The sequence below is a fragment of the Otolemur garnettii genome, unplaced genomic scaffold (genome assembly GCF_000181295.1).
Source record: "Otolemur garnettii isolate 467f Iridium unplaced genomic scaffold, OtoGar3 scaffold00006, whole genome shotgun sequence".
NCBI classification, from domain to species: Eukaryota; Metazoa; Chordata; class Mammalia; order Primates; family Galagidae; genus Otolemur; species Otolemur garnettii.
The window spans coordinates 8,180,106-8,198,711 of record NW_003852401.1 but is presented as its reverse complement, the minus strand read 5'-3'; the positions used below and the strand labels follow the sequence as shown (position 1 = coordinate 8,198,711).

Genomic DNA, 18,606 nt, shown 5'->3' with positions numbered 1-18,606 from the left:
GTCTCTTCTTGCCCAAATCCACCAGTCTGATTTTACTATTTGACATTTCTTACATAGTTCTCTCTGCCACAGGTTAATTGGAACTGGGACCTAGGTAGGGGCCTCTGAAACTCATTATCCTGCATCACAAAGGTAGTTTATGTGAACATTTACCAGAGGTAAGATTGTAATTCTAACAGCGTTTCCTTACAGCAATCGATGTCCTGCCTGGGCAGAGATTAAGATTCTCATTGTCCGAGGCAGCACATGTGAAGCCACATTTAATGTTCCTTTTGGTGCTGACTGTAGATAGTTAGAAGAAGAACTGAGATAACTGAGTGTGAAACCTGGGCCATTCTGTAAGCCCGATCCCAAGAAATATTACCTTAAATGAAATTGCTAATTCAATTGCTAATGAATAAATAGATCACTTTCCTGCAGTAGTGATCTTCTCCTTGACAGCTGTTTTCCCCTTCCATACATTTTAACTAGAATGGAAAAGGAGGAAAACACTTCAATCCCAAACCACGGAAGTGGAACAGTTTCACTCCCTGTGGCCGTGGTGTGCAGGAAGCCCTGAAGGCAAGGCCTGTTTCCATGGCAAAGAATAGCCACCACGTCACGGGGTGCGTCATAGCAGCCACTCAGGGAGCACAGCACACCGGGTGACCTCTGAACACACGGACGCACTGAGAGAAATATCAGGGCATCTTTAATTTGGGATCAAACAAGCGTATTTGTAGCTGATCTTAAAGCATACTACTGTAAAAACTAATGTGTCCTTATTCTAAGCAAGCGATGGAAGGTGTTTGAAGGAAGATCCAAAGGGAACCTCGACACAAGTCACGGCTTCCATCCAGGGCTCATTCTTTTTACTTTAGGTATTGATTGACTGTGCTATCTCGGAGTGAGATGGATTAAAAAACAAAACAAAACTGAAAGTAGCTCTTTCCAATAAAAGGTTTACAGAAAAAAAAAAGCACATTAAAACTGTAGGAAAGCTAAGAACTCACAGTGAAGAATTCAGCTTTACAAACCTTCCTCCTAGCATAATGCTGATGTAAAATTCTAGGCAGGGAATTCTGAGAGGCGAGAGCAAGGTTTACTATAAAATTCTTTTAAAGGACAGTAAATTAACTTTGAGTGCTTACTGTGTGCCAGACCTACAATCAGTGCTGTAATAAAAGACTGAAAGCAAAGCCCTCAAAGGCAAGGAGATTGCTAGTTAGTGGGAGAGATGGATGAAGCTGAACAATTATAAAACTGGTAGCAGGAAGCGCAGCCTTCATCTCGCATGCAACAGAAGCACAGGCAAGGATGACCGGCTCAGCCTGGGTTTCAGGGCGGTGACAGGATGCTGAGTTGTATCTTGAAGGGTGCAGAGGAATTCACTGTCCTAGAAATGGGAGGGTCCAAAAAAGATGTTGGGTGTGTGCTCTGGCCGATCAAGTGACCTGCATTTCACAGTCATGGCTGGCATCCCGTGTAAACATTGTCCCCTGAACTTTTTTATGTCCAAGAAACACCACTTTATTTCTTCAAGAAAGGTGTGGCCGAGGGAGGGGGTTTGGAGGGATCACTTCTGAGGTTTATCTTACAGGGGTACAGGTGAATCTTTCTAAGAGTAGAATGTGAACGTTTTAAAGCAATAACTGAGAAAATGACATGAAGGCTGTGTTGAGCAGTTTGATGGAAGTATTTCAGATTGCATGTGAAAACCCCACACTGTACCCCAGAAGTGCATTAATGTACATAGTTACCATTCAATAAAAAAAAAAAAAAAAGAAAGGTGTGGCCAATCACACTTCACTAACGTAGACAATGTTTAGCTCATTCCCCACTTCTTTTCAATCAAGCTTCCGACGTAGCAATGGAGTAGCAATGTTGAGTGATAAAAATCCAGCTGAAGGCAAGTAAAACTGAAATTTTATATAGCCAGAGTGGCTTTCCTCTGTAGAAATGGGGCATTTGGGGGTAACGTTTAAGAAAACTGTTGGTGATCTGATGTGCAGGACACCAGGCTGGGAGCCACCAGTCCTGGGCACACGACCTTCTGACACCCTTTTGCTGTTCCCACTTCCCAGCTGTTCCTCCCGGGTCTCTGGCTTCTTACCCTCACCCCTCGTGGGGGGTCGCCCTCAGAATTCTATGGTTACAAGCAAAAGAAACTTTGTGCTTCATGTGGAATGAAATTGGGAAAACTCACTGAATGGAAGGAAAATCAGACTCAGGCTTAGAAAGAGTAGACATAGGGTCCTTTAGGGGCCCAGGAGGCAGGAACTGGCCGGCAGTCACTTCAGGGTGCCTCTACTGGGCCAATCAGCTCCAATATTTTTCCTATTTTTGTGTCATTTATTCAGATTTCCAGGGTCTGGAAGGCAGACAGAGACTCATCATTGGAGGAGGCAGAGATTGCTTTCCCCAGTGGAAATCAAGATATCGTGCAGAAGGAAATCCTTTTTCTTCCCCGAGGGGGTTTTCCTTCCAGAATCAGGGCAACATCCTTAGGGTAAACTTCTGTGCCCTGCTTGACCACAATGGTTGAAAACAATTTCTGTGGCGCTCAAGGAGAAGTCGGGTACTTTCCCCGGAGTTAGTACACATGGCTGGGCACAGCAGTACTCTTACAGACCCACCCAGAGCTGAGCACGATGGCCCCAGATCGCGAAAGAAGGGGAGACCCTAGACTATTTGACAGGAACAGGTGACCTTTGACCATTTTGGGGTCTTCAGGTGTTGATGTCTGGGATATGGGTCTTTCCCATGAAGCCAAACTGTGAGTGTAGGTATTCAGAAAACCCATCCCAGCAGATGACAGGATGGCAGCATTGCAGAGTTGAAGTCTAACCTAGTCTCTGGGTGAGTTAACAAATTCACTATGTCTTTGGATATGGAACGTATGAAATGACATGTTGCTTACCTCCGTGTGTGTACTCCTAATGTTACTTAATTTTATGAAGTCCCATTATGAGACTTTGTAAGAGTTCCTGTGGTAGACTTGAAGGTGGGATCAACAGAAAAGTACTTCCTTTAGTCCATTTGGGTGGCCCCAGGCATCTGGCAGGGGTCAGGACAGAGGTTTTCCAACTTCGTCACATGGTGCACAGTCCTCATTCTGAAACAATAGTTCCATCGCATTCCAGGTCACATTTCTCTGCTTCTTCCTGAGTTTCCAGGTTTTGGATCTCACGTCTCGCTTTCCTGGTTGAGGTTTCACATGGCCATGGCTCCTGACTCAGTATTTGCTCTCCAGTTTTACGACCCTCCATGAGTCTTACTCAGGTTCCCAACAGTTACTACTTCCAGCTATCTTGATTAGCACCCAAGTTATTAGGATTGCTCTTGGACTCTGCAATTTGTTGATAAATGCCCCAGCCAGGTACAGTAAGCCCTTGAGAAGACCCAGGCAATGACTAAAAAAATCCCGTGTTACTTAAAAGTGAATTCAGCCGAGGCAGCTCAGTGGCGAGTCACTCCTCTGTCCCCATACGCATCTTCTCCTGTTTATGTAGTTTCTAATACTTTTTCTCTCTCCTTTTACCATTTCATTAAACTTCCAGGCAATATTTTTGTATGCTTTTGAAAAGCTCTGGGAAGGTTGTTTTCAGTGATGGGTGAAATGATTTCTAAAAATAACCTGCAAATCAATTTTTCAGTTTGTAGAAATCTTGATGAAGAAAGGTGCTATTAAATGTGCAAAATAAAAAAAAAAAAAACCAACTCCATTGGAGTACCCTACTGATACTCTGTGTAAAGAGCCCTGGATTTAGAGCAGCCAAATCAGAGTGTTACAATCCTGGCTTTATGGATTACCGTCTGGGCAGCTTTAGGCAAGTCATATAACTTCTCCAGAACTTCAGTTTCTTCAACTGTAAAATGCAGGACTATCTCCCTCATTATATTGTGGGAAAAACAACAGGAGAGAACACCTGAAAATGTTGCAGATAGGACCCTGGGTATCCTCTGGTAGATGCATCGCCAACTAGAAAGCAAATTTCCTTCGAGGGACTTTTGGCTTTTTCTTCATTTTAAGCACACAAAGGAGAATGTGCTCCTGTAGGAAATGTGCTAGCAGGGCGTGTGCAGCCGTTTTTATCACTGCACCGATTCTGGGTTTCTTATCTATCCCCAGCATACATGTCTTCCTGCAAGCCAGAGGAATGTCTCTTATTTTGCATTTCCCCTGGTATCACGCTCCGAGCTCCCAGAATTGAAATTCTTCTGGCCTATTAGTTGAATACACAGTTTCATAATGTCAAGCTCAAATTGTTCCTAATGTAAGATGTATTAGTCCAGTTCAAATCTTACATAAATGCAAGACTTTAAATTCTATGAAACAAGTGAATGTCCATTTATCAATACCATAAATTTACCATGGAAGTCCCTTTTTTGAGAGAAAGAATGAAAACACTGCGTTAATCCCGGCTGCTCTCCTAGTTGTTGTATTTCTGTCACCTCATTACGTTTTCAATACAACCTTATTCAACGAGCATCCCCGCTGTTTTGTGGATGAGGTCACTGAGGCTGAGTGAAGTTCATTAAGTGGGCTAGTTCACAAATGGCATAGTTTTCCTGGCTCCTTCGTTGGGGCCCTTCTCTGAAGCAGGAACTGTAGTGACTTCACCAGGACTCCCAACAGAGGGAAAAAGAGCAACGGAATCAGCCATTTATCCTACAATTTGCTAAGTTCTGAGTGATTCTCAAAAGGTCACATTCGTGTTTACTCAATTTGGTCTCAATAAAGTGAGACAGCTCTGATGATTTAATATTTTCAGTAACAACAGGAGCTACCAAAAGAGGTGGACGTGTTAAGGAATTATTGGACGCTTTTTTCCACATACCTGACTAATGCTCTGAATATTCATTCTGCTACAGAGGAGGGGGTAACATATGACATCATGTTTGTTACAGTTTTCAGGGAGTAATCACCACAGGCAAATAAAAGCAAATAATTTTTCTTTTCTTTCTTTCTTTTTTTTTTTGAGACAGAGTCTCACTATGTCGCACTCTGTAGAGTTATGTGCTGTCACAGCTCATAGCAACCTCCAACTCGTGGGTTTAAGCAATTCTCTTCCCTCAGCCTCCCAAGTAACTGGGACTACAGGCGCCCACCACAACGCCTGGCTATTTTTTGGTTGTAGTTGTCATTGTTGTTTGGCAGGCTTGGGCTGGATTTGAACCCGCCAGCTCCAGTGCATGTGGCCAGCGCTCATAGCTGCTGAGCTACAGGTGCCGAGCCTGCCCAAGGTAATTTCTAACACCAGAAGCCCCACACAAGAAGATGTTTCATTCAACTTTACTCCACTGTAAACACTGGGACATTCTCCTTTGAAGGTGTGTAACCAAGAAAATATGGAGGAGCCTCCCTCACAAATGCAGACACACCTGTGTGTGAGGAAAGGTCTCTTATCCACGCCATTCAAAAAGGAAGTTCAAAAGCCAGAGGCCCCAGGACAGAATAATGCTTAGTGTGTTTGTACGTCAACTCCCTGAGACTCACACTAGTAGGGCTCTCACAGGGCAAAGCCCAGGCTGCCACATCTTCCCTTGGGGAATAAAGATATGTAAACAGAAGAGGTTATTAGAAATCTAAGACCTCTTGGCGAGAATCATGGCTCAAGCTAACCAAAGACCACAGTGAGTGTTGAGTTCGTTTCAATCTCTCTGATGTAGTATATGGTTTTGCCATATCTGGGTACCATTTATGATACTGCTAACCTAGTACTTTTCTTTAAGTGGACTCATTGTTATTTTACTTAAATACTTTCTTGTTGATTCTAGGCAATAATTTTTGAAAAATAACAGGTTCAATATATCAGTTATAGACTTTTTCTAGCATATGTTAGAATAAGCACATCATTAGAAACATTTGTCAAGTGCCCAAATCTTGTCAAGTGCCGTAGCAGTAGTTATCCATTCACCAGGAAACACCAGTATATAGGCCAAGTACTGGACTTCAAGTCAAGAACGGCAAGGGTGAGGACAAAGGTTCCTCCCCTTGAGACGCTGATTTGCCCAGGAAGCCTCTGGGTTTCAGTGCTGTTTTCAGGAAAGCCTCCACCTCTCCCCTCTGCTCAGACCACTTCAGTGTCTGCTTTATACTTTAAGGGAAGATGTGTTTACAGGCAAATACTAGAATTAGAAAGGTGAGAGGAAGGGTCAAATATGAGGCCCTTTGCAAGAGGTAAGAACAATATTGTTACCTCCTGTCTACAGGAAGGTATAAAGACTGGCAAAGGAGTACACTGCACTAACCCATCTCTAAAAGCAGTGAGTACTGAAAGCCATACTTATGTCATCAGTGAATGGTAATTACATACTCATCATTAAAAGTACAATTTAAAAATTCTTTTAAGCCTTAGTAGGAAACCACATTTACCAGAAACAAGTCATCTATCTTCAAAAGCCATGAACTATCTCACAAAGCCACCTGAACACTGGACACAGACTTTCAAAGACAGATTTCAATGTTTGTTTCCCCATTTGTATTTTATAGACACTAATGATGACTTCACTAGATTTTCTTCCGAGTCCTACTCAGAAAAATTGGACTGCAATTTAGATGTTGTTTGAAGATAGACTGTAATACTCCAAGATAAAAATGAAGCCACTTATGAAAGCTCTTCTGTTTTATTCCTTTAATTCCACGTTTTAGCTTCACTGTAGATAAAATATGCCAGCAGTAAAACATAAAACACATTCACGTTTTCTTTTTTAATTATAAGAAAAAGATGCCTTATAGTTATTGTGACTTTAGATAAATGTCTTCCTTCTCATCCTAAGAATCACTCTGCATCCATCCAACCTGCTTTATCTTTCTTCCTGGCCCTTGTCACTGTGTGTTGCTATCTCATTTGCTGTGCTTCTTGTTGCTTTCCTCCACTGGAATGTGAACTCCTGGGGAACAAGGACTCTAGATTCTTTTGCGGTCTCCCTAGCACCTACCAAAATGCCCAGTACATGGAATGTGCTCAATAAAACTTTGTTGGATGAATGAAGGTAGATTAATGACCAAAGATTTATAATGAGCAAATGCTCTTTTTTCAAGCTCGACCCACCAGTTATTAAGTCTGAAAAATATATATTTGTTAGCCATTTGACCTCAGAACCACATAACCTCTAACACTTTGTGTTTCTGTCTATAAAGGAGGGATGCCATTAACTCAGGACATTTTGAGAATAAAATAAAGTAACATCCATCAAAGTGTTAGCCTCTCTGTATAACCAACAGGCACTTATCCATCAGTCTATCTGTGAGGTTGGACAATTAAGTTCATGAACTCATCCTAGAAAAAGCACTACCTACCTCATTGCTGAATATCACTATGGTTACCAGATGGCCAAGGGAAGTTCTTCCAAGGGGGCCATACTGATATTCAACAATGAGGTAGGTAGCACTTTTTCTAGGATGAGTTCATGAACTTCATGTCTGACCTCCTATGTGTGCATAAATCTGGCCTATCGTAGGTGCACCATGAAAGCTTACTGAGTCATTGACTTTGAATTTCAATTTTGCTATGAAGTGCAATTATTTCTTGGGCAGTTGTTGATGGCCCTCTATAAAGTCAAAGACAAGAAATCAATAGATGACCATGGGTGAAAGCGCTGCCTTTATATACCTCAACTCTTGCCCTTTTTATATCTGCAACATAAAGAGATTTAATAACACAGTGTTTTCCTCAGCCAAGTACATTTAGAGGACAAAAATAAGAACATTGACGAGACTGATAAGCACTAAAGTCATCTCTTCTGTCCCTGCAAAAAGGGCAGTTTTGTTTTTAAGATGCTTCTCATGTAGAGAAGGTGGTGTTAGGGAGAGGAGGAATTTGATTTTTTGAAAGGTGATTTACAAGGTTCCCTCCCTCCCTCCCTCCCTTCTTTCCTTCCTTCCTTCCTTCCTTCCTTCCTTCTTTCCTTTATTCTTCTTTTCCTTTTTGCCTTAACTAGAATTAAGTTAAATTTTTGGTTGTTTTCCTCATGTAAGATACACATTTTAAAAATCAGGTAGGTCAGGGGAGGGAAAAAATGGTCAAGATGAATCTGTGTTAAATCCCCCACAAATTAGAATTTTCAAATCCTCACCATTAAGGCAAAATCAATTGGTTGAACTATAGCAGAGTCACTCATTAAAACAGGGTCAGCCAGGATTCTCTAAAAAACAAAAATTCCTGCATTATTGCGCCATTCATTCTATATAAACATTTTTTTAAACCGTTAGGAAGATAATGAGCTATTAGCACAGAAAAATGATATATGATGAAATCTCCATTGACAGGTTTTAGGTATTTCTATTGAATATTATCTTAGCAATTGGCTCAATCACTTGCCACTCAGTTTAAACACATCAAGAGGTATTTTGTACGAGGAAGGCTCTGTCAATATTGTTACAGGTCACACTTATATAAGTATTTGTGCTCCCCATACATGGAGAATTTTCCTTCTGTCTTAACATTTTTTATGGGAGGGGTTCTGGAAACAAAATATTTTTTCTAATATTTATTCTATCAAGTATTTATAATTTATTGTATTGATACTTTGATTCCCTGATAAAGAGACAGCTACAGGGAAACTAATAGGCTAAACCCTTTCTAAAAGGAGGTGAAAAGATCAAGAGTTAAAGGGATACGTGGAGCATCTATCGAGGGCTAGAAATGCACACGCTGAGAAATGTGGTCAATGACACATATTTTAAAATACTACCTTTAGGAATTTATCATGAAGAATTCAGGTATGCACAAATACAGACTGTAAAGGGATAACCATGCCAATACTGGTTACAGAGGTTAAAAAAGACTTGCAAATCCTTGTTTCCCACTCCCTTCAGGCAGGTGAGCCTACTTCTGGCCACAGGAGGCTGAGTGTCCAGGGAATTCTACCTGGAAGGCTTTGGACTCAAGGATGCCAAATACAGCCCAGGGCAGGCACTGAGTACAGAGTGGATGTGGAAGGACTGAGCCAAAGGCTGCATGGGGCCTGCGTCAGGTTGATTGTCCTGCTATCCCTCCCCCAAGGGCAGGAGGCTGGGGGGGCCTGTCTGCAGACAGTGAATGACCCTAAAGAAAAGGCCTCTGGGGATGTAAGTTTGGGGGAAATAAAAACTCTAAAAATGGCACCTCAGGCCTGGGATTGGAGAGGCTGGGGCCCCCGCCGGCATGCAGAGTGAGCAAAGGTCTGTGGAAAATGTCATCCACTCATGTCTCAGTTGCAACAGCAACCTGCATCACACAGTGGAGACCTTTCTGGGGTACATGGGAGCACCTGGGTACCTCTGGCCCTCCCCAGGGCTATGTGGCAGCTGCAGACCTGCCTATGGTTCCCTGGTGTCCAGGCTCTCGGAATGTCACCCAGTTTAAGCTGCACTAAGCTTGGATGCCTGTGGGGTTCCACATGGGTTCTCGGAATGACACGCAGTCTAAGCTGCACTAAGCTTGGATGCCTGTGGGGTTCCCTTTATGGAGCAACATCTCTGGGCGACGTCGCCAGGCAGCTCCCTGTGTTAGGCCAAAGGCCTGCGTGGGTTGGGATGTTCTTCTCTAGCCCGGATCAAAATCTTGTCTTGGAGTGTGGAGCCCCGGAGGCATCTTCTTTACTGTTCCCTCATGCCCAGCAGCTTCTCCCAGCTCTTACCCAGTTCCAGGTTGAACAAATTGCCCTGAACCCTCCTCTTCCCTATTTTGTGGTGCTTCCTGTTGCTTCCCTGTTGACTCCCAGCATTCTCTCTTAGGTGATCTTTTTGATAGGTGAGTGTGAGCTAGGAGGCACATGCTCCCTGACTAGTCTATATCACCGGGATTCTGTCCCCTGGATGATGTTTTATTTCTTAAGTTGCATTTTGAGTTTACTGGTGCTTGTTCTGTTATTCTTTTATATCTTTGGCATGTTTTAAATGATATTAAATAAAAACTATTTTTGACATTTTCAGAAAGATGAAAGAAAATACTGCATCCAGTAAAAAAGTCATGTCTTATTCATGAAGTAGGAATTTATTGCTAAAAATAGAGTAGTTTTAAGGAAAACTACTGTGTAGTAAAGCTGTTTCATGCTTTAAAGTATGAAATTATAAAGTACTGGCTTTCTTTGAAAATATCGGTAATTTAATTTCAAATATACAATTTCAACTTAAACTCAATGGCATCATTTTACAATTGAGTTTTTCTTTTCAAATAACTAAGTTAATATAAGATAATTGGATAATGCATTGGCTTGGAATGTGTTATGGATAGGTCCCGGTAGGTCATTTGCCATGTCTGTTTTTCTTCTAGGTATTCCCTATACTGAGTATTGAGATAAAGTATTAATTGCTGAAGAGAGTAACTGATAATATTTGAGGCATTTAGCAGTTATGATTCTCAATAGCAACCCTAAGAAATTAAAAAAACGACATTGCTGTCAATGCTTTTAAGATCTCATCAATGAACTAAGTCCCTCAGATAAGTGGCTGCAGCAAGATCTTTTGAAACTGTAATAACAACTCCTGCAATTACTTAACAAATAACTTTTTCTTTGGCACTGATTTCTTTTACTGTAGAACTCATTTGGGAATTGGGAAAAGCATAAAAAGCCTGTCATATTTAATTAGATAAATAAGCGATTCAAGAAAACTTCTGAGTTCTATAACTAAACATTTTAGCTTTCTTACACTAGCTTAGCTAAAATTATCATTTTAACTGTCATTTTAGATATATTGTATTATTATACCAAGTAGTGAAACATTTAATACACATTCAGCAAGTTAAAGTAAGTATGTTCATTATTTTTTATAACATGCTAAAAATCCTTTTTAGGGGGACATGTTTAGCAGATTAAAATAAGCATCTTCATCTATTTATGAAAAACATCCTCAGAGAAGGCTTTCATACTTTCCACTTTTCATTGGTTTAATAAATACTCATTGAAATTAGTTTTGGAAACTAAAATGATATCTTCACAATTTTTTAATATGGTTGCAAAACTCATCTAAAAATAATTTCTTTCTTTTTTTTTTTTTTGAGACAGAGTTTCACTATGTGGCCCTTGCTACAGTGCTGTGGCGTAACTGCTCACAGCAACCATAAACTCTTGGGCTTAAGTGATTCTCTTGCCTCAGCCTCCCAAGTAGCTGGGACTACAGGCGCCTGCCACAATGCCTGGCTATTTGTTGTTGTTGTTGTTGTTGTCATTGTTGTTTAGCAGGCCTAGGCCTGGTTCGAACCCACCAGCCCCGGTATATGTGGTCAGTGCCCTAATCCTTGAGCTATGAGCACTGAGCCTAAAAAAAAAATTTCTAATGTAATCATTCCTTTACATATGGTGTGCTCCCTCTAAGAGTGAAAATTTTATCCTTCTAATATATATTGATGTAAATATATATAACATATATTAATATCATGGCCAGTAACAAAACAAAGCAAAACAAAAATATTTTAATATAGAAAAAATTTTAAATTAAATTTCTTGACTATTTATTAAAATTTATTGTATTTTAAGAATTTGTTTATTCTAGCAAGTGTTTATAAGGTAAAGGTGCTAATACAGGTTTAAGTATCCCCAATCTGAAAAGCTAAAATCCAAAATGCTCCAAAATAAACTTTCTGAGTGCTAACATGATGCAAAAGTGGAAAATTCCCTACCTGATCTCATGTGAAAAGTCACAGTCAAAATAGTCAAAACTTTGCTTCATGCCCAAAATTACTTAAAATATTGCATAAAAATATTTTCAGTCTAGGGCAGTACCTGTAGCTCAAAGGAGTAGGGCGCTGACCCCATATGTCAGAGGTGGCAGGTTCAAATCCAGCCCTGGCCAAAAATTGCAAAAACAAAAAAAAAATTATCTTCAGTCTATCTGTATAAGGTATATATGAAACATAAAAGAATTTCATGTTTAGACTTGGGTCCCATGTGAAAGATATCTCATCACGTATATGCAAATATTTAAAATCTGAAAAAAATAGGAAACATTTCTGGTCCCAAGCATTTTGGATAAGGGATACTCAAATAGCATACCTGTTTTTACAAAAATAAAAATGGTGACCAAGAATATGACCCCTAAAATGGTATCTGTAAGGCCTCCTTCAGTTCTAGTATTTCATTTATTCATCCCTTCATCATTAAAGACTTCATTCATTCATTCACTTGTTCATTCCTTGTAAGACTTCCTATGTGCCATGCACTGTGTTGGACTCTGAGGACAGAAAGAGAAACAAAACAAACTCTGTTTCAGCCATAGTCCATCAGCATGAAATGTGGAGGGAACTACAAACTCAAATCTCTAATACACATGGAATTCTCCATTCTCTGTGTTGGAAAAGGAAATCCTGCTTCGAAGGTCTGCATCCTCCTGTAGAGACCTTTTGTAGGGAAGGTGTGCCGCGGCTCTGTCACTTTACTCACAGACTTTGGCACGTCATACTGTCATTCATTCATAGTTGAAGAAGACATGGAGACACAGAGATGCGACCTAACTTGTTGAAAGTCACAGAGCAGGTGAGAAAGCCCAAATCAGAACATATGGTCTATTGGAATGTGTTCAACAAATACAGAGAACCTGCCAAGTGTCCAGCTCAGAGCCAGGAATGAGTTCTAGAAAGATGGATAAGACCTCGTCCCTGCCCAGAGGGATGTACATTTTGGTTCTGTCAGTGGCTTGACTTGGGAGTTGTGGGAATTATTGTAACATTTGATGCCTGCTTCTGGGTCTCTGGGGACTGTGGAGGCAGGGAAACAACCCTGGGACTGCCTGGGAACCAGAACACCTGGTGAAGGAAACACAGGGAAACCAGCTCAGCTTGGTTGTGATCGATCTGCAAAATGCAAATCAAAGAAGAGTTTATTTTCACCTATCAATCTTGCAATGTTTAAAATGACGACACTCAAAATGGAGAAATCAGCACTGTCATCCGCAGCTGCTGGAAATATAAATCTTATATTTAGATACCAGAATTGCAGCATCATGTGTGACAGCTTACAACCAGGAAGCTGTTCAACGGCGAGTGAATAAAGTTTCATTACAATAAGGTTACTTTTATGTAATATTATGGCATATGAGACAGTTTCTCAAGATTACTTAATGACCTGGGAACATATTCATCATCTAAAGTTAATTAGAATCTCTTCTCAGCCTTTTGGTTAAGATCAAGTGTAATATCTGCTCTTATCAGTTTAATGTTAATTAGAAAGATGAGCATATTAAACTACATGAAGCATGCTCCTACTTTTCTAAAAATAGAATATGCATACAAGCAAATGTGTTGAATTAATACCTGTGATTATCTACGAGTGGTGATACTGCAAGTGATTTTTATTTTCTCCTTCTCTATATTCTCCAAATTTTCTGCAAGGAGCTTCTGTTAATTTAATAATTGAGACAAAAACAAACAAATCTTAGTTAATTATTTTCCCATCAGAATGATTCTCTGAAATCAACTGCCTGTACTGACTGGGTTCAGGCCATCGGTGACTCAGCCCCTTCTGGTCTGAACACAAAGATGAACTGGCGAAGTCCTGAGACCTGAGCTCCATGACCCAGGCTTGTTTCGCTGCTGACTGGCTGGGTCTTTTTGAGGCAAAACAGTTCTGAGCCTTTGTAATTGTATCTATAAAGGGTGCAAATGATATCTGCCTCACCAATGAAGTTTAAAGAGAGCATAAGAAAAATGCTTTGAAAGCACTATATAAATGCAAGTTATGTCTCATGTGAGAGATGGATAAGATAGGGTCTAGACTCAAATCCCAAGTGATCGACTTCTTTGTTTCATGACATCAGTCAAACAACAGAACCTCTTTGAACCTTAGCCTCGTGATTTGTCAAGTGGAGGTATTACTGCCTCCTTCAGAAGGTTGATGTGAACTAAATGTCTTTTGCAGTGCCCAGTAAATGTTAGTTTCCTTCCTTTGTTGGGCTCTGTCTTCCCCAAACCCACCCTTACTCTGAAACAAAAATTAAAAGCCCTTCAGCATCAACAAATTTCTGTTCTAATTTTAAAGCATATTTACTTTGGTTTTTGATATATTAGAAATGTATAGACTCTCTTCTTCATTTCTCTCCACTTCCATTGTTCAGACCAATAGCAAGAACAAAATAAGCACAGTGTAGAAAAATGTGAGGATGGTGGACAAATTTTATAGAGTCATTTGAGCTTGAAGTCTCCCACACAAATCGCTGAAACTTCAAGCATTTCCCATTAGGGTTGGCAGAGTAGGAAGGTTGAACCCCCTTGCTTTGGTGGGCTGAAGTTATTTCAGCGATTAGATCTCCTTAACTTCGGGCTTTATCTAAATATACCTGTGACATTCTGTAAATGTGCAGAACTCAGAATTTCTCAGGCTTGGTTTCTCCTAGTGTCAATTGACAACCACATGTCTTAAATTTTGTTTCCTTTAATTAACCTTCTCCATCTCCAAATCAATTTTCTCACTTCCTCATGGTGTTACTGCTATTCTAAGGAATGCAGACCTAAGGGATCCGCATTTCAAGGCTCCAAAGGTTCATGTGCCAAGCCTGCAACTTTGTACACAAATAGATATCCAAGTACATCCTCTGCTGCTGCTGCAGAACACACAAACCTAAAAATTCAAGGACAAAGATTAAAGTATCAGGGGATTCAGCCCTCATTTTAATTATTTGACACCCAAGTCTTCCTTTGTCAGGATATTTCCTTATGGAAGTATTGAAGATTTTTGAGAAAGGTAACAACCACTCAAGGACCCACTTCTTCTGGGAATATTAACGTGTCGGGTGCTGGTGGAGAGTTTGGAAGGGATGGTCTGCATGTGAGATGATTGTGAAAACAGATTAACGAGGAAGAGGCAGATAAAGGACACATTGTAGCAGACTCTGCTGGTGCCCAGCCCATTTGTCTAGAGTCTTGGGATCAGGCTGCCATCTAACTGTGAGAGCCTCCCTCCTTTAGCTCAGGGCTAAGGAATTCATACTCCCTGCCCAGCAGCCTTCGGTCAATGACTGATAGAGGTCCATACCTAGACAGTCCAGTTCTCTTTCCCTTTTAGAAGAAGCTCTGAGATGTGTTAATTTCCTATTGTAGCTATAAAACATTACTGAAGGCTTAGATGTCTAAAAGAAATACAAATGTATTGTTGAATAGTTCTGGAGGTGTTAAGTTTGAAATAGACGCGACTGGGCTAAAAACAAGATATTGGTAGCGCTGCCTTGCCTTCAGAGACTCTAGGGAGAGAATCTATTTCCTTGCCTTTCTGGCATCTAGATGCTGCCCATATTCCTTGACTGCACCCTTGAGATTCATTTGGGCCTGCTTGGGTAATCCCAAATAATCTTCCCATCCCAAGATCCTTAATTTAATCCAATACCTCTGAACTCTCTTATAGCATATAAAATAACATATTTCACAGGTTCTGAGGATTAGCACGTAGACATCTTTGGGGGGCATCACTTGGTCTAACACATGGGTGTTTTATGCCATTTCCCATTCTCCTCCTAAGGAATACACTCTCGGTGGTGGTGGTTTTATTGCCTCCCTTTATTTACCTGCTTTCTCTTCCTTGCTTACTTGCTCACTGTCCTGCTGGTGTTTTCTGGAATTCCCAAGTAAAGTATTTGCACCCTGGGTCTGCTTCCCCAAACTAAGACAAGCATTACAAGGGGAAAAACCCACAGTAGGTGTAGGGAGGAGTCAAAAAGCTGGGCTGATCCCTTGTGGGATAATGGTAAAAACAGGAAGTCAGAGGGGTCTGACTTTGTGGAGATGACATTGAGTTCCATTTTTGCTGAGGTGACATGAGGACAATGGAGCTGGAAATGGTAGTTAAAGGGGTAGTGTCTCCTGTCAGGGGAAGGATTTTACACATGATAGAAAATATTGTGCTTAGAATTGTGTTTTCGTTGCATGATGACAAGTTATTAATGAAACAAGGAATCTAAAGGACACAGCCATCCCATGAAGTAAGCAAAATAACTTCTAATCCTGAGGCAGGACTGTAAGCCCAAGAGGACCCTGAAATGTCAAAACATTAGCTCATAATTTCCCTTTCAGAAATCATTTTCATCTACTTAGTATTTTCTATACCATAGGCAGATTGTTCTTAACACATTCTTAGTTTTACCATTTAAATCCTTATTACCATCATTTGAAGCAAGTATTATAACTTTCCCCAGTTTATAGTTGAACTAGAGATCAGAGAGGTTAGATAATGTAGAAGCAGGATTTCAAACTAAGTCAGGTCAACTTCTGAGCCTGAAATTTAAACCACCACATTCTCTTGCTTTGGTTTTGATTATAAAGAGAAGAGGAATCCAAGAAGACTTCTTCAGGTCTAATGAAAACATGCTGTCTACAGCTTGGTCTACTTGTATAAAGTGCCCGGGCAGCATCCTTCAAAGTGAAGTCTCATTTCTATCTTCAAACCGATCACATCTGGCCTCCTCTTAATCCCACTTAATTTTAGTCTACTATTTAACTTAATCCATCTAATTTAATCCTACTTTTGCACAATTCAAGTCCAAAACACTGGAGTTAAGTCATCTAACACTCCCAGACAAGCAGAAGCTTACCCTGGATAGAAATCAATGGCAAAGTTACTGGGCACATAGAGTCAGAGTCTCTTTGTTTTCATTCTGGCTATAAATAACCATATCATTTTAGACTAGTAACTTAGGATCTCTCTCTGCCTGATTTACATTTCTTCATACCAAGGTAGAAATAGTAAGACCTGTCCCCATCCTTTTTAATTTTTTTTGAAGTTTTTGGCCGGGGCCAGGTTTGAACCCATCACCTCCAGTATATGGGGCTGGTGCCCTACTCCTTAGAGCCATAGGTGCCCCCTGACCTGTCCCTTTTTGGGAGATTTCTCTAGAGTTAAGTAGAAAGTTCTATTGAATTTGCTTTGAGTTCTCTAATACAATTGCAGTAATGATGTTGATTCAGAGAATAGTAATCTCTTGTTTTTCCTGTGAATGTAGGTTTTAGTTAAATCTTCCCCAGAAAAGTGTTTTCTGTCCAATTTCTATACAATTGGAGTCCCTCAAATATTTGTTGTTTTTGATAATGAACATAACTAACTCGTTGCCAAGTAATCTATTCACAACTTTTTCCCAATTGGAACTGGTATATGCTGAATCATTCTAGTTACTTTGATAGACCCCCTCATTATATTATCTAACTTCTTTATTGGAAACAAACTAGCTTCTCAATAAGCTTTGGCTTTTTCTGCGAGATGAAACAATGGATAGTCATTTTTGAAAAAACAGAACACTGGACTTAGGGTTCCGTTTTTTTTAGACATGGGCTAGTGTGTAGTGGTGAAATCACAGCTCACTGCAACCTCAAACACCGAGGCTCAAGCAATCTTCCCTCTTTGGCCTCCCAAAGCGCTAGGATTATTGGTGTGAGCTATCACATCCAGATTTTTTGGTCTATTTTAAAAGACTCTTGGGTAATCTTTATCCATAATCTATTATGTCTAGGGTTCTGTTGGAGAACCACTAACAGCACCAGTCTTCTGGTAGTTTACATAATAGCTAAAATAACAACTGACATCTGCATTTTGCTTTAGGGTTATTGGGTGGCTTCCCATAGTTAGATATGTCACACATCTCAGTGATTTTTATAACATCATCATGATAGTTTACCATATTTTCATAATTTATGCTCCACTATTGGCCAAGCTTTTCACTTTAAATTTGATCTGCCGTTTTTTCACTTAAATAAATTTATTTAAAAAGTAAACTTCATATTACTCTCATAATTAGAAAATCAATATTGCATGCCATGAATAGAAAATAAATAAATTCGTTGATAGAGCCATTCCATAAAGTACACATATATCAAAACATTGTGTTGGTTACCATGAATATATACATTTTTATTTGTCAATCATAAAATAAATAATAATTATTTTTTGATGAAAAGTAAATGAATGCAACAAAAACTAAAAAATATTGCTCAACTCCTGCTAGATATTGCTGCTTGGGTGAAGGTTCTTGAGACTGAAATATATTCTTTTCTGTATGTGTGTGCGTGCGTGTGTGTGTGTGTGTGTGTGTGTGAGAGAGAGATTTGCATACATTAGAATTTAGAGGCAAGCCCTAACATGAGACTATTTTTAATGAATTACTTAGATCTGGGGAAATGATACCATGGATTATAATTTGATTTGCACAACAGCCTTGTCAAGTGATTTATCAAGGAAACAGTGCTGATATTATTCTCATTTACAAATGACAAAAGTAGGGCTCCAGAAGGTAACACAACTTGCTTTTTGATTCTGCAGGTAGACAATGACAGATCTGGGGCTCAAACACAGGCCTTTTCATTCCCGATCCAGGGGTTTTTCCACTGCCCCGAACCATTCCTGAAGTGAGAGGGGTTGCAGAGGAATTGGACGAAGCATACTGAAGACCCATCCACTTCCCCAGTCATGTATAGCCCAGTCAAGGAGATGAGAGGTTCTAAAGTGATGTATTTAAATAACAGCATGAAAAAGTAGATAAATGTGCTTTGAAATAATTGGCTCAGAAAATAACGGTGAAAATATTAAGCAAGTGAGCTCACTATAAAGATGGATTGTTAGGAAAGATTTTCTGGAGGAGGTAAGATGAAAACTGCGTGTTAAAGGGTGGATAACAACAACACCGTGATCAGGATTACCCAGCGTATCAGAGAAAGTTCTTTCTTG

General features: G+C 40.1%; 1 protein-coding gene and 1 pseudogene across 2 annotated transcripts in view; one reads left to right on the top strand and one right to left on the bottom strand.

Annotated features, from left to right (window-relative positions):
* Window positions 1–18,606, bottom strand: part of SLC24A2 (solute carrier family 24 member 2) — a 247,913-nt gene that overhangs the window by 160,452 nt on the left and 68,855 nt on the right. The gene's annotated exons all lie outside the window — the stretch shown is intronic.
* LOC111722898 lies at window positions 13,064–13,174 on the top strand (annotated as a pseudogene).